This window comes from Erinaceus europaeus, chromosome 3 (assembly GCF_950295315.1).
Source record: "Erinaceus europaeus chromosome 3, mEriEur2.1, whole genome shotgun sequence".
Classification (NCBI taxonomy): Eukaryota; Metazoa; Chordata; class Mammalia; order Eulipotyphla; family Erinaceidae; genus Erinaceus; species Erinaceus europaeus.
Window position 1 is genome coordinate 57,090,319 of NC_080164.1, and position 12,614 is coordinate 57,102,932.

The window sequence follows — 12,614 nt, forward strand, 5'->3', positions numbered from 1 at the left end:
CTAAAGTAACTGAGTTTTTAAAGTAAAAGTCTAAATATTTAACATGACAATTCATCATCTACAAAATTAAAATACAAATTCTCTATACAGGACATTTTTGGAGGGCTCCCAAAAGTGCCCTGTGAACTATCTTGTGGAAATTTATCCACAACAAATCTGGTATCAATCTGACATTGTAAATATTCTTTTTTTTTTTTTTTTTTTACCAGAGCACTGATCAGCTCTGGTTTATGGTGGTGCAGGGGACTGAACCTGGGACTTTGGAGCTTCAGGCTTGACAGTCTGTTTGTTTGCATAACCATTATGCTATCTACCCCTGCCCCTGACATTGTAAATATTCTTTAAAAAAATGTCACTAACATGCTAACTCTCTAAGCAACCTGAGTTTGTTTAAAGTCTAAAGTAAAAATTAGTTAAAAATCAATATATTTTAACTAAATCTGGTCTGAAGATCCTGCACACACCTAGGGTGTGTCTCCATCTTAAATGGGTGTAAAAAAAAGGTAGAAAAGATGCTATTGATATGTAAAGCTCTCATGTACCTTCTCAATTAAAGAGGTAGAACCAGCCCAGGAGAATAATAGATTGCACAATTGTTAGGTTAATGTTCCTCATGTCTGAGGCTTCTAACAATGGTTCTTCTCTAACTGACCACATTTTATTGTGCTTAAATTGTTTAAACAGCCTTCAAATCATACTAGAAAGGCCTTCCAAAATTATAAATATATTTAAACCAATTATATTCATCGAGTTATCAATATAGTAAACTTCTAACTTGTTACAAGTTTTATTTTTTCACAAATAAGTGAATTACAGCTGTCAAGTCTTCACATGAAAAAGCATCTGCTCATATGGTAAGATATTAAACTATATAAGAAGTTCCCCCATATACAAGTTACGTAAATTAACAACAACATTCACATATTTTTCTATACTTAACTGGTGTATCTCATTTTGCCACTATAGGCCTCCTTTGTCAGCCAACAATTTAAAGACTTTTTTTTATAACATCACCCAAGCCACAGACATCCCTTACAACTCCCAAAAACAAATGGTTGTTGAGAAGGCCCGCCAAACACCTAGACCCAATTAAGTAAAGAAAAAAGGGGATACATACCCCCAATATTCAGTTGGCTAAGGCACTAAATACATTAAACCTCTTTTAATATTTATAAATATTTGAACCAGATGCCCTGCTAACCATGGGAAGCAGATTTGTATGTCTTTCTTTCACAGGAATCCCTGGAAATCCATTTGGACCCCTGTCCTCTGACATCGCCCACAAGATGGCACGACTACAACACCCCCTGAAACCTATGATGTGACTTGACATGATCTGAAGAACCTGATTCACAGACTCCAAGGACAGAACTTTCTTATTGCCTTTCTCTCACTTATCACTGTCTGTCCTTCTTGCTTCTGCTTCACCTGTCATGTTTTGGCTGTTCCAGCTCACTCTCTACAGAGAAGCAAAGTTCCAGTGGCTGTCCTTCCCCACCAAGATAGATGTGTAGCATTTCATTCCCTGGCATTTCTTCCCCTGGTGGTTGGCATTGGACTGACACTTCTATTGGACTTGCTGGTGCACCTCTTGGACACTTTACACAACTTAGAGCAGCTTCCCTTTATGCTGCTGGGTTTCTCAAAGACTGACTGCAGAAGTCCATGGACTTTGCAACTAGCAGTCTTGGGACTCTACAGTGCTGAATAGCCCCTCTACCTGGCAGGCCAAACTCCCCCTCACCTGCAGACTCTGTTCCCAGAGGTAGGAAATACCACTTCGCCTGTTAGAACCTGCCCCCAGAGGCAGGAAACGCCCCTTCACTGTTAGGCCCCACTCCTTTCTGCCCATCAGGTAGCCCCTCTCTGCCTGCCAGGGCTCTCTTCAGTCTCATGCTGTCCCTTGCTACTCTTATCTATCATTCCCTGTCTTATTCCAGTTCTTTTAAAAATGCCTGCATGATATAGGTTTCTGTTCACCTCCTACACTGCTATTCTTCTGACACAAATGGAGTCTTTTACAGAAATTGACCCATTTATATATGGCCATTTAGAAAGAGGGAGATGTCAGGAAAGTGTGAGGATGTGGTTGAGCTTGGCAGGGCTTGAACCTGAGGACTGTGTCAATCTTGTTAGTCTCTCTCTCTACCAAGAGGTTGAGCAAGGAGGGATAGTAGTAACCCCAAACGTGTGCCTTGTCCTATCAGACTCCCTGCCTCACAAAACACCCTGCATTCCTGATACTATGGCCACTAGATAAAAAGTAAGGGGGAGATTCGTTGGGCATGTCAGCTCTCTGTGCTCCATGCTGCATTGCTGATAGTATGGCCTATTTATATAATCATTGTTTTGCCTGATCTATCTTCTTTCTACCTTGAGACCTACCCTGCCTGCAGGGTATATTAATCCCACCAGGGTATATTAATCACAACAGTTTCTAAGGATGCTTCCACCTTCCCAGCATGCCTTTTGCCTCTCTCCATCCCCTTTCCTAGCCATCTCTGTTCCTGACTTGCCACTTCCAGTTTTCACCCTATAAAGCCCACTTCTGTTCCTGGTTTCGTTCTCTTCTTCTTCTCTCTCTTTTCTCTCCCATGTCCTGACCTGGGTAAGGGCTGGAATGCAGAGCAGGAGGTGGCCATTGTGGTTTGGCACCATGTGGCCTAACCCTCTGTGCTCATGCCTGACTCTGGGGCCCCACATCAATAAAGAATTGTATTATCACTCTTCCACGAGTCCCTGGATCCTCTCTCCCGCCCACAACACTAGCCTGGCATTATATCAGGTTTATTTATGGTCTAGGATGATTAAACTAGCTTCAGGTTTAAATCGTGGGTTGATGGGAAAGTCATGACATTTTTTTTCTATGTAAAAATGCATTATGACTTTTCCAACAACCCAACAGTTCAGTGAAAACTGAACCTCAATCTCTGGAAGTTTAAGGATTTGACATTTTACTCCTTATTTAAAAAAATCTTTTCACATGCTAGATTTCCAGAGAATACAAGGAATGAATATATATATATCACTAATTCCTTCATTACTTTAATGTGACAAATTCACATATTTTTGTTACCTAATGATGCCAGTGGTGAGTTTATAAAAATGGGGAAATAGGATCACCATAAAATGAAACAATATTGGCCAATGTCTGTGAACATGTTTTAATGTCAGATGAAGTAGGGCAGAGTCAGGGACAATGCCACACAATAAAAATATTGGATTTCTTCAGGCCTAGAAACAGCTCATAATTCTTGTTGAATAAAACCTGCAGTAAATCATATAAAATCAATTGATAAGTGATGCCAGGTAGATTAAAAATTGTGCCTTCCCTTTCATTAATAAGGTGACTATAGTCCACGGTTGATTGTTGTGACACACTTTCATAAACAACTTTTTACTCACTGAAAAGGAACTTTTGATTAAGAGACATTGTCTTCTGTTTCTTGTTTCAATTTCATATTTCTGTGTTGTTGTGCAAGAAATAAAAAGAGAACTTTCATTACATTAGCATATCTGGCATGGGGTTTGTCTCTTGATATCTTTTAAAATTTCCACACTGTGTTCTGTTTTCATTCAAAAATTCTTCCATCAGGAAGATTTTTGTTTTTTTTTTTAATTTTTCAACCTGCTTTATAGGGAAATAAAGAACTGCAAGACCAATTTTATCACATAGATAATCTTTCTTTCTTTTTTTAAAACTTGGATATTTTAATTTTTGTTGTTGTTATTGATAGTGCTTCACCCCTCCAGGGTTCCTTTTTTGGATAGGAGAGGGTTGGGGGAGGGTAAGAAGGAAGACACAATAGCGTTGAAGCTTCAGCCATGTGTGATGAGGATTGAGGTCTAATTTGGGTTGTATGCATAGCAAAACAAGCACCTTCCCTGGTGAATGATCGTGATGGCTTAATTTTGGACTCTTTAGAACATTATATAAGATGTTTTACTATGTGATTCCAACTTACAGGTTCTGTTAATTTTTCAGCCATTTTTTCCCTTTGTATTGTTAAATTTATAAAAAGGAAACATTGACAAAACCATAGGATAAGAGGGGACAACTCCACACAATTCCCACCACCAGAACTCCGTATCCCATGCCACCCCTGATAGCTTTCCTATTCTTTAAACCTCTGGGAGTATGGACCCAAGGTCATTGTGGGATGCAGAAGGTAGAAGGTCCAGCTTCTGTATTGTGGGATGCAGAATGTAGAAGGTCCAGCTTCTGTATTGTAGGATGCAGAAGGTAGAAGGTCTGGCTTCTGTAATTGCTTCCCCAATGAACATGTGCGTTGAAAGTTTGATCTATACTCCCAGCCTCTCTCTCTCTTTCCCTAGTGGGGCAGGGTTCTAGGGAATTGGAGCTCCAGGACACACTGGTGGTGTTGTCTGTCCAGGGAATTCTGGTTGGTGGCATGCTAGCTTCTGGAACCTGGTGGTTGACAAGAGAGTTAACATACAAAGCCAAACAAATTGTTGACCAATCATGAACCTAAAGGCTGGAATAGTGTCAGATGAAGAGTTGAGGGATCCTCCATTTTGTAGATAGCTAGTAAGCATATTTTAGTCAGATTTCAGGCTCATGGAAAAAGAAAACTAGTTCATACTTTACAGAAATAGAGTGTTTTCAATTAAATAGATAATCCAGGCATTGCATTATTTTACACCACTGTGTGTTTTGTATATTGTTTATTTTCTTTCTCTTTTTTTTTCTTCTAAATTATTTTATTGGGGAAATAATGGTTTGTAGTACAACTACTGACACATTAGTATAATTTCTTATTTCCTCATGATAGGTGTTTACACACCACATCCACCATCAACTTAAATCTTCTACTCTCCCATCATGCACTGGGTCCTCAACACCCTCTCTACTCCCCCATCCCCACCCTCTCCCCAGTCCTTGACTTTGCTGCAATAGGCCATAGCTAGTACAAGTTTCACCCTGTGCTTTCTTTTTCTCTTTTTACTTCTTATGATCCATTCCACCTGTAAGAAAGATCATTCAGTGTCCATCCTCCTTCTGACTCATATCACTTAAAATTTCCTTCAAGTTCTAAGATGTGGCAAAGGACGTTTATTTATTTCTTACAGATGAGTAGCATTCCACTGTGTATATTTATAACACAACTTTTCTAACCACTCATCTGCTGTTCGGCATCTGGATTGCTTCTAAATTTGCACTATTACAAATTGTGTTGTTATGAACATAGGTGTACATAAATTTCTTTGGATAGATGTAATTGTGTTCTTTGGCTAAATCCTTAGGAGTAGAATTACCTGATCATATGGTAGGTTCAGCTGTTTTTTTTACAGTCTCACCAACAATTTAGAAGGATTCCTTTTGCCCAAGTCTTTGCCAGTACTTGTGGTTCAGTGCTTTCTAATGTATGTTATCTCAAAGGTATGAAGAAGTATGTCTTTATTGTATTTATTTGCATTCCTATGATAATCAGTGACTTTGAGAATTTTTTCATATTTTTCATCAGCAAATTTTAGCAAAGTTAAAAAATACCCATCCAACCTTGTACCATAAAATGCCTACAGTACTAGATTAAGGGCAGTAAAGATACTATAGACCTCTACATTCCAGCTGTTTCAGACAGTGGTCTTGGAAGCAAATTCTGAGGCAAATTTTAGCATCAGAGTGTTGATTGGAAAATATTCTAGGAATTAGATCTGTGCAGAGTGCAGGGAACAGGGCTGGTTCCTAGTAGCAGCAGGACTACAATACAATGACAACAAAGTTCATCTGAATGCTCTGCAGCTGAACTGGGTCCTGCAGAGGTTTTTGTAACCAAAGATATGTTCTTGTTCAAGAAAAGGGCCCGAGTTTGAAGAAGTGGTTATTTTTAAAGGCTCTTAGAAAAAATCTTCTACTATCATTTGCCTGTCACTCAACTTCTGGACATAAGTATTTCATCTTAGAGGGCAGGATCTGTCCACCACAGACTCTTATCATTACGTAAAATTAGTAAATATTTCTGTTAATTGGATTCTAACCTAAATATTTATTGGGTTATCACTATATTGTCAATTGATTCAGTTAAATAATTCAATATCTTTCTAAAGTGAATGACTGAACTCATGATTAGGTCATTTTATATATACATTCTGTATCCTAAGGGTTACCTTACTGGAATATTCTAAGAATTAGGATTTAAAATGTGTAAGTGAAATAACTGTTGCAGTTTTGTAGTTTTTTTTTTTTAATCTTTGATCAACAAACCCACTTCATTCCTTTTATATACTTTTGTTTAAGCTTCTCTTGGATGACTTGGGTGAAAGGAGGTCACATGCATCTTTGACAGTATGAAAATTTCAGGAGCATTTACAAAATTTAATTAAGTGCTGGTTGTCTTCTATGCACATGAGAGAGATGAAGAAAATATTCAGAAATAACAGAATTAAGCATGCTCTATTTTGTAGCCTTGTAATGACCTCCAGCAAATGCCTGACCTAATTCTGAGAGCCTTGAGTCCACTTGCATGAACACGATGCTTTAAAAAAACTGATTAAAAAAATCAAAGTAAAAAACTGGCACCTTCCATTGTACTAGAGCAGGGAGGGATGTCTCTTACTATTGGTAGAAAAGACAAAATTTAAAATAGAATGAAAATTGCCTCTAGTCACTTAATTTGGAGGCAGCACGGGAATTGTGAGCATTTCAGTCTGATGGTAGCTTGAATTAAAAGAAGTAATCTGCAATTGACTTTTTTTTCTTGTGGTGTTGGAAACAAATATTCTCCCAGCAATCATATTACCTAGGGACAGTAACTGCTGCCTACCCCCAAGAGAATAACTATCGATAGTAAGCAGTGCTCTGTGAAGACCACAAAATGTTCCATCTCCAGCACATCCCTTTTTGCAGCAACTGAAGTCATCATTGGCCAGCAGAAACAATTTTTTTCCTGCTACTTTATACTAGTTGGCAACATTCACATTAAGATGCAAATAAAGGATTAAGTCATAGAAATATGGGAATCAGAATTGATTCAAAAGTTTATTCCTTTGGATCATAGGAAAAGGCCTAAGGGGTAAGACTTTTCTATGTTGTCAATCCTAGTATGTTGCATTAAAAAAAAAAAAGCAAGTCTCCCCTTACAATAAGAGTAATTAACAGAAAAAAAAACTACCTCTAAGTGACTTTGGGAAGGGCAGATAGCATAATTGTTACTCAAAGAGACTTTCGTACCTGAGGTTCTAAAGTCCTATGTTCAGTCCCTGCTCACCACCACCATAAACTAGAACTGAGCAGTGCTCTAGTAAAATTCATTATTTATTTAGTTATTTATAAAAAGGAAACATTGACTAAACCATAGGATAAGAGGGAGACAACTCCACCCACCATCAGAACTCTTTATATCATCCCCTCCACTGATACCTTTCCTATTCTTTAACCCTCTGGGAGTATTTGCCAAAGGTCATTGTGGCATATTTTAGTTCTATTCCAAAGGCCCTATTCCTATACTAGGTTTTTTGGGGGTTTTTTTGTTTTTTTTTTTTCTCCCTGAGCCTGAAATCTGATATGCAGGTGGATCCTAGTTATTGAGATGATGTCATGGCTAGAAAAATGACCAGAAAGCTGAATCTGGGAAAAGAGTAGATCTCTAATCTGGGAAAGGTGTATAAATATTGTTGACTGTAAGCCCCATTGGTTTGATCTGATCTGGGGCTCATATTCAGCTTAGGAAACTATGTGACCTCTGTATCCCTGTAGATCTGAGCTCACATTCTGTAGTCATCAGTAGGAACATCCCAAGCTGCACCAGTATCAGGACCCATCTTCTTCAGGTATAGCATAGAGTATGTTGTCCAGCCTCCCTTCAGAGAATGGAACATTGTCTACCGTTGTTGTTCCAAGTTGAGGGCAAGGTCCTGTGGGCGTCCACAAAGGGGTCTGTTTTGTTGTTCCTGATATAGATGACTGGTAACAATGGAGAGTTGGATTTATCCAAGCTCTAGGCCCATCATGTCTGTTTGGGAATCTCAGGACTCCCCGACTAGGACCCCAGCTGATGAGGTTAAAGTATGCCAGTTTCTTGCCCTTATTCAGCTTTTGCATCGTTAAAGTATGCCAGTCTCTTTCCTTTATTCAGCTTTTGCACTCCTTGCTTTGATAAGGATAGCTTGGGAGTGAGGGAAGTAGAATAGGAACTAGGTGAGGATGGGTATCTCAAAGTCTAAGCAGACACTATTTCATTATGAACTTCATACCGATTCACTGTAGACTGTAGTAGACTATTGTATACTTTTGCTTTCAGTCATTACTTATTTTTAGGGGGCTGGGTAGTGGTGCACCTGGTAGAGTGCACATATTATAGTGCACAAAGACCAGGGATCAAGCCCCCTGATGCCCTCAGCAGGAAGGAAGATTCATAAGCAGTGAAGTAGGTCTGTAGTTCTCTCTCTCTCTCTCACACACACACACACACACACACACACACACACACACACACACACACACAGAAACTCCTCTCAACTTCCCTCTATATATCCAAAAATAAATGTAAGTAAAATATAATAGACCACTTAAAATAAATAAAGTATTTTTTTACAACCCTGGCTTGTAAATTCACAAGAAATTTTGGTATAGTAAAATACCACCTGGTCCTGCCTTAATTTTTTTGTTGATCCAGTTTTTCTAGTCTTATTAGTCCTAGAGTCTTCCTCTTCCTTCTCTCAGTAACACCTTCCTAATTCCCACACAGAATATTGCAGATCACAACTTGGGAAATACTGTCAGACCATTGGGCAATGCCACAGACTACTTCAGTACTGTTATTTTAAAACTAATCTGCTTCCTCCAAGAACCTTCCAATCATTGGGTGATAATTCATCTCAAATTCTGTGTTTTCTCATGCATAATAATCAAATATCCTTCTCTGTTCTTTCCCTTTCCTTCCTCTGTTCTCCCTTTTTACTACTCCTTCCTCCCCTTTACCCCATTGAGTCAAAATAATACTTTCATGGAGTAAGAGCACTCCAGCACCATATGCTAAAAATGAATATTAATGTTTACTTGAAGAATGCAAAGTAATGAACTGCATGACTGACAGAATTGACCCCTAAGAAAAATGGAAGGTGGGCCATCAAGAAAGCTCACTTGCACATTGTCATAGGCATGACCCAGATTTGAGTCCAGTCCCAACCTTCAGTGAAGTTTCAGTGATATGATATCTTCCTCTCTGCCTCTCTGTCTCTGTCATTATATCTGAAAAAGTTGAAAAAGAACAGTGAAACCTCAGTGATGACAGACAGAGAGAGAGATAAAGAGAGAAGAGAGAGAGAGAGAAAATGGAGGCATGAAAGCTTAAAAACACAGCTCAGAGGCAGGAAAATTCTAATACTAAGTAGAGATTCTGCTGCTAAATAATTTTCAAATCTACCTGGATCATATTCCAAGATGTATGGGGAACAGAGCAGCATGACAGTGATCTAGAATGACATCAGAGTTTAATAAATTCCTGTGGATGATGACGTATTCCCAGGAAACAAATCACAGTTCATTTGAATACCTTTATTTTCTTAGTCAAAAAGGTACAAGAAAATCTCATTACTTTCATTCCATGTGTACTTTTTTTTTTTTAACCTCTAAGGATGCTATTCAATTCTGAAAGCCCTTGAGAAGTTCCCTAAGGCCCACTGTTTCTTGCCTTCACAACTTCCTTCATTTATAACATATTCTTATTTTGTTTTTCTGAAAAGCTCAATAACAAACTTTTACTGGAAATAGTGGCTACTACTCTCTGATTTACCTCTCCCAAAAGAAAGTCACAAAGGCAACTCCACTGTGAAGTATAAGGAGGCAGTGATGGCTATTACACCACTAGGATTCATATGGCATTGTAAATTTCTAAGAAAATGAGCATTATAGAGAATCTGCTTTACTTTCAAGCACAACCTAGTTACATTATAGAACACTCCATTTCTTCTCTTTACTGAGTTAGTATTTAAACACTGACCTTTTAGATTTATCTTTAGATATATAAGTGGAAGAATAGATAAATGGCATACAGAGAGAGAGAGTGTGTGTGTGTGTGTGTGTGTGTGTGTGTGTGTGTGTGTATACAGTGGTCCAGGAGGTGGTGCAGTGGATAAACAGTTAGATTCTCAAGCATGAAGTCCTGAGTTCCATCCCCAGCAGCACATGTACCAGAGTGCTGTATGTATATATATATGTGTGTGTGTGTGTGTGTGTGTGTGTGTGTGTGTGTGTGTGTGTGTATGCATGTACATTAATAGTTTAGGGTCTTTATATGCTTTGTATATCTTGGTACAAATAAATGACAAAGGTTATATAACCACTATACTATCTCCCTCGCCCCAGCCTCTGTTCTTGCTTCTTCTTGTACAAAGTCAGTGGCAAAGCATGCTCCACACTTCCTGTAGCACTCTGCTATAGGATCTCCAAAGCAATGGCTTTTTGATCCCTAATGCATGACACATATTTAAATATTTCTGTCATCTTAGGATCCATATAGCAAAACTACCACCTACCAATACAGGCTATCCAAAGTGGACATGCCCAGAATTATTTCCCAGTCATAGGCTCTTAGTTCGAATGCTGTGATATATTTTGGAGGTTTCCAGAAGTACCTAGGTGGAGAGGGTAACAGATATAAAGAACAGATATATAAATGGTAGCTAGCTAGGTTGGGGTAGATATATGACTTGACTGCCTACTAAAGCAGGTAGGTGATACTTGGTTTACTCTGATTTCCTTGCTTTCTATTGTAAACATTACATGTTAGAAAAGGGTGACATTACAACTATAAGATTTATTACATAAACACAAAAGTTTTAGTGCCACTTGTGTAAACATCCCTCTTCAGATACACAGTGGCAGGGGAACCCCTGAGATTCTCAGCTGTAAGTAATTTGTCTTACAGCCATTAAAATTTCAAATGACCCAGTGTCCTACTATGGAGGAAAATGACAAGTTTGTGGAGGATGCAAAGTGCTGACACCTATCATCATGGGGAGAGAAGAATCTGTGCACAAGTGACAACAAGTGCAAAAAAAAAAAAAAATTCAGCTGATCAAAGTTCTTTCTCTCTTCCTTTATCCTTCCCTTCTTTCTTTCCTTCCTTCCCTTCTCCTTCCTCCCTCCCTTCCTTCCTTCCTTCCTTCCTTCCTTCCTTCCTTCCTTCCTTCCTTCCTTCCTTCCTTCCTTCTTTCCTTCCTTCCCTAATGGCCAGGCAAAGAAAGCATTAAGTAGATCACATACTGCAGGTCAGGAGTCCATCATAAAAAGGTCATTGTTTTATGCAACAAGCATTATTATTGAACCTAAATAATATATTCATGCTTTTGTTTTCCTAGTTAGCTGCCATACATTCATGAATAAGGTTTTTTGCATTCTGAGTCCACTTAAATACTAAGTGGACCAAGAGATGTGATAACAGAACTTCTGTCTCTTCCCATTATTCCTCTACATCACTAGTTCTTTTACCCAGAAGGTTCTCATTAAGATTATGTGAGATATTATTTTTTTAACTTTCTTTTAAAATTTTTTTTATTGAAGGATCATTGGATTATAGTATCATCTTTAACACATAGGCATTACCTTTCATCTTTCCTTAATTGGTGTCTATAAGCTACTTCTTATTTTTTCCAATATGGAAGACTTCACAAATTTGTGTGTCATCCTTGCTCAGGGGCTATGCTAATCTTCTCTGTATCACTGCAATTTTAGTATATCTTCTGCCAAAGAGAACACTATGAGATACTCTTACCTGAATTTGGTCTATGCCCAATTATACCTTTGAAAGTAAGACAATACTTGAAGATTGTTCTAAGCGTTTTTTTTTTTTCTCGTTCCCCTATCACCACAGGGTGACCACATAAGGAAGACTATAATAAGTATGAGAGAGCTTACAAAGTATTATTTTATAAAAAGCTTTCAGTAATTATTCTTTTTCATCTTTAAGTTTAGCCTTCCTGGCTCTTTTTTAGGTTCCCTAAAGACATATATGTTAGTCTCATGGAAATCAGCCCTGCCTAATCCTGCTTTCTCTCACATGGTATTCACTTGATTTTTATGTGCACTTTCTCTCAGTTCTTATAGTGGCCACTAAAGGAGAATGGTAGTGAGTCTCAGAGGTACATTGTAAACCACAAAATCCAATGAGGAAAAACATGACTTTCACAGGGAGGTCTGGATCAGGCAACTTTCCAGTTATTTCTTCCTGCCTCATGAAAGAAACACAGGATCCCAAGAAGTACAATTACTGCAGTGGTTATGTGGTAGTTTAACAAACAGGGCTTATCTGTCCCATGTACCTTTGAATATTCTAGTTTATAATCCACTGCATATGAACTAGGAAAAGGGACAAGACACTAGAGAATAAAACAAATGTGCTAGTCTGTATTTCTTTATGATACATACATATATGTTTGATGGAACTATTAAAAAAACTACGTGGCAGTGGTGGTGGTGGGAGAGTAAATATCCTGTATTTCAGTGCTTAGATAGTAAAGGATAACCAACAAAGTCTAGCACATATTAAGGGACTGAGGAATTTTCACTCATTTCCAGGTGTAATTAACTATAAAAATGAACAGGTAATCCTCTTTCTCTCTTTACACAGCAGTTTCTGTCACACACTATAAAA

The 12,614-nt window shown here is 38.2% G+C and overlaps 1 non-coding gene across 1 annotated transcript; it reads right to left on the bottom strand.

Annotated features, from left to right (window-relative positions):
• Positions 1–11,612: 11,612 nt before the first annotated feature.
• LOC132537845 (U6 spliceosomal RNA) lies at positions 11,613–11,717 on the bottom strand. Its single transcript, XR_009549270.1, has one exon. It is a non-coding gene; the product is annotated as a U6 spliceosomal RNA (small nuclear RNA).
• Positions 11,718–12,614: the final 897 nt, after the last annotated feature.